The sequence below is a fragment of the Macrotis lagotis genome, chromosome 1 (assembly GCF_037893015.1).
Source record: "Macrotis lagotis isolate mMagLag1 chromosome 1, bilby.v1.9.chrom.fasta, whole genome shotgun sequence".
In the NCBI taxonomy this organism is placed as follows: domain Eukaryota; kingdom Metazoa; phylum Chordata; class Mammalia; order Peramelemorphia; family Peramelidae; genus Macrotis; species Macrotis lagotis.
This window is the reverse complement of record NC_133658.1, coordinates 43,767,264-43,771,840: the sequence shown is the minus strand read 5'-3', so window position 1 is coordinate 43,771,840 and position 4,577 is coordinate 43,767,264.

The window sequence follows — 4,577 nt, the reverse complement described above, 5'->3', positions numbered from 1 at the left end:
GTGAGGTGATGAGGACCGGACCAGAATGCTTGGCAATGTTAAGAGGAGAGAAGGAAGCAAATGACAAAGACTGAGACTGACAGACCTTGGCAACAGCTTGGATTTGGGGTTCAGAGACAGTGAGGAATCGAGGATGACTCCTAGGCTGTGAGTCTATGACTTAGGAGGGTGGTGGCTACTCAACCATAAGGTAGGAAGTGAGGAGGGCTTAGGGGGAAAGATAAAGAGTTCTGTTTTGGAGTTTAGTTTAAATTGAGTTTGAGGTCCAGATGAGGGCTGAGAAAAGGCCTTTGGATATGGTAATGAGGTTATTAGAATTTTGGAGAGAGCAGCAGTGAAATGAAATGAAAGAGTGGGAAACTAGGGGCAAAGTGGATAGAGCACCAGCCCTGGAGTCAAGAGGACCTGAGTTCAAATTTGACCTCAGACACTTAATAATTACCTGTGTGACCTTGGGCAAATCTCTTTGCCCCATTGCCTTGCAAAAAAAAAACCTACTTAAAAAACGTGGAAAACCATATTGTAAGAGGTTAAGACAGGAGAGGAAGTAGAAGCTCTGTAGATGGCTACAAAAGCAAGCAGGGAAGGATCAAGTGAGGGTTTTTTTCTGGATGAAGAAGAAATAGTTTATAGGCAATAGGAATTGAGCCAGTGGAGGGGGGGAGAGTGGAAATAAGTGAAAGAGTGGGGATGAAAGAGGAGGAGATGATGACGTGGGGTCAAGGCACTTCATTGGGTGAGAAAGGGGTGGAGGAGGAGAAAATGGCAGAAGGCACCTGAGTGATAGGAGATGAGAGAAGAGTAAGCTCACCTCAAATATCATCACTTTTTTTCCTGTAAAATATGAATCAAGGTTCACCCCTGAGGGAGCCACTGAAGACTTGAAGAAGGATGGGAGGGTTCAGAGGAGCTGCTGAGAAGCTCGTGTGATGAGGGAGATACATGCCAAGCAGTAGAGAAGGCCCAGTGGAGGTCATGCACCCTAAATCTGGGGGTTAGTGATTTCCCTCCACCCTTTGTTCAGCTGCCTATGTGGGTGAGGAGGTGGTCAGGGCTAGAAGCATGGCCCCTGTCTCTCTCTAGTTGCCACCCAAGATGTTCTTGAAAGTAGCATTTGTTGCCAGTTTACTAGGAAGAGCACAGGTGAATTAGCTGTAACTTGAATAAACTGAGATTTTCCCTGTGCTGGGGTGGATAACTCACAGCCCTGCAGGAGACCCCCCTGCATCTGTGTACCATCTGACTTTCTAGGGTACAGAGTGTATCGCCTCATGTTTTCTGTTCCCCCCCGGGGCAGCCGTGCACACTCTGCTTGCTGTGGTCTCGGAGCTGTCTCCACTAGGAGAACTGGTTAAACACCCTCCCTTTCTTCCTGTGAGTCTGAGATGGCCGAAACACAAAGCGGCTATACAGGGGCGAACTGGATCTGCCGTTTGAATCCCAGGTTGGCTCTGCCATCTCAGGAACTGAGGCTTAACTTGCTCTGGCATTCGGCCCTTCTCTGGCTGGTCACCAAGAGATGGTGGCTGCTGCCAGGATTAAGGATCAAGAGAAGCCACCTTCCTTGTAGGGCCAGTGAATGAGGCTTGCTGTTTGTGGAGCCCAGGAAGGCTTTTTTCTTGGCACAGATACTGGAGTGGTTTGCCATTTCTTTCTCTGGTTGATTTTACAAATGAAGAAATTGAGGCAAACAGGGTGAAGTGACTTGCTTACGGTCATACCCACCCTTAAGAAATATGTAAAGGGGCAGATAGGTGGCACAATGAATAGAGCACCGGCCCTGGAGTCAGGAGGACCTGAGTTCAAATCCAACCTCAGACACTTAATTACCTAGCTGTGTGACCTTGGGCAAGTCACTTAACACCATTGCCTTGCCCCACCCGCCAAAAAAAGTATGTGAAGTTAGATTTGAACTCAGGAGGTTGAGTCTTTCTAACTCCAGGTCCAGTGTTCTATTTATTTTACTGCCTTAGCTGCCCTTTAGCCTACTCTAGCCCCTAATTATTGCTCTATTGCACCCACCCTTTCTCAGCAAAACCTGAAAAAAAAAATCTATCTACACTTTATGCCTCTCCGGCAATCTGGCTTCTGTCCTCGTCACTCTTTTTTTTTTTTTTTTTAGGTTTTTGCAAGGCAAATGGGGTTAAGTGGCTTGCCCAAGGCCACACAGCTGGGTCATTATTAAGTGTCTGAGATGGGAGTTGAACCCAGGCACTCCTGACTCCAGGGCCGGTGCTTTATCCACTGCGCCACCTAGCTTCCCCTGGAGTTTGCTTTTAATCTAAAAGTGCTTCACCTTTTTTGTGCCATAAACTCTCTGAAGATTACAATCCCCTTCTCAGAATGTTTTTCAAAGCATGAAACAGAGCACTATCAAGAAAAATCAGTTATACTGAAACACAGTTATCAAAATATTTTTTAGAAACAAATTCATGAAGCCCCACTTTAAGCATTCCTGCCTTAGTGGAATAGAGATAGGGTGAGCTCCTCCCTCTTACTCCTTTACTCCAAGAGTGGGGCAGCCAAATTAGTTTGTTTTTCCCCTGAGGTTGAGAAGACGACTTCCAGGAGAGTCTTATTTGCCTGTGGACAGAACTCCACAGATCTGGGGAGCTTTCTAGGGTTTAGGTTTTCATATGAAATAGGAAGCTCCTTTCCTTTCGAAGTTGGTTGGTTATTAAATCCAGCCACTCTGTAGGGTCTAGAGGAGAGGGGCCCCTTTTAGAGGAGGAAAGGAGAGGTTGAAGTATCCCGGGATCCCTAGACCCAGTGCTGGTCTTGTGGGCGCATTGGTGCTTGGCTGTAGTTAGAGTAGAGGAAGAGGGCAAGGGTGAGGACCCCAGCCTCACCTGGAGGCAGCAGACCCAAGCTGCTCCACAAGCAACAAGTTAAACTGGTTGATTTTTCATCTGAAGGATTTCCAGTTGGGGCAGATTTAGGAAGGTAGAATCACAGCTTTACAAGGAACCCAGCAAAGAAAAAACAGAGGAGGGGAGAACTCGGTGAGAGGAGGAAGACAATGAATTAAATTCCTCACAAAGGGGAGAACGGGGTTCCCAGAAATCAGGAGGTATGAGTTACCTCCTTTTGTCACATCATGTGACTCTAAACTTGATGCTTCTTTACCTGTGTCTCTGAAGACACAGGTTTGAGGAAGAGATTTTTGGGAGATGTTGATGCCAACTTTTTTTTTTAAGGTTTTTGCAAGACAAATGGGGTTAAGTGACTTGCCCAAGGCCACACAGCTAGGTACTTATTAAGTATCTGAGGTTGGATTTGAACTCAGGTCCTCCTGACTCCAGGGCCATTGCTCTATCCACTGCGCAACCTAGTCACCCCCAACCGTTCTTATTAGACCACCTTATCTAGTCAATAAATAGTAATCAAGAAATAATGCCTGTTATATTTCTTCATTAAGGCTTTAGCTTTTAAAAGCTCATTGAGTCTGACTAACTAAAAGAAATCAATAAATGATCATGGCAGAAATCATGCCAGTGGGGGCTTTTGGGTTACGGCGTTAGGAAAAACAACCCTAGGAGGGTATCCGTAGAGCCCTGCGGGGAGATACTGGCCGTGCTCTGGGGACCCATATCTCATCGGTTTGAGTGGAAATCAGGGTAGTTGTCTCAGAGCACGTGCTTTATCCTATCCCCCTATCTCCAGTGGTTCTCTAGCGCTTCTAGAGTGACATGTGAACGACTCACCCTGGCATGTAAAGCCGTCTCCAGTTTATTCCTGCTCTTGTTCCTAACTTTCTGGACTTCAAAATAATGCCTCTATGGCTGTCTCATCCTGGATGTTCCCTCAGGGCCTGGACCTCCTTACCCTGGAATAGCCTGCATCTTGCTTCTGGAATATCCTCCTGTGAGTGCTGCCCTGTTTCCCTTCTCCCCATGGTGAACTCTTCTTGGAGCCCCCATTTTGTGGAGCTGTCTAGACTGACTTGCCTTCAGTCTTCTGACTCTCTTCTTGGCCATCTCTCCTTCTTTCTTCCCTCCCTTCCTCTCCCTACTTCTTCCAAGATCCAGCCTTTTATGTCACTCCTTTCATTCTTCATTCCAATCAAACAGTCCTGCTTGCTTTTCCTGTATGCCATTCCTTCTCTCACTCTTGGAGAGGCCATCCTCCAAGTCTTCCTCTCTTCTGTCTCAGAATCCCTCACTTTCTTCCAATCCCAGTTCAGGTTGTATTTCCTACACCAGTTCTTTCCCTTCGCAAATAACCCTTTATTCTTTTTTACATGCTTTGTATTTGCTGATATACATATGGTATCTTAAGAGAAGGTGAAGATATTTTCATTTTTGTCTTTGGGTTACCAGTGGGCAGCTCTTAGTAGGCATTTAAAAAATATTTGTTGATTGATGGATGAGGATTAACCTTCCCATGAGTTAAGGGTTTCTCCTTGGCCAACATTGAGCTCCAGTCATTAAGGATTAGATTCAAATTTAAAAAATTAGTGTCTTAGGGAAGATTTACTTTCTATTCTTTTCCCTCCCCTCCCCCTCCCTTAAAAAACAAAAATGATGACTGATGGGTAGGTATCCTGAAAGAATATTTTTAAACTAGTCTCTTTCCAG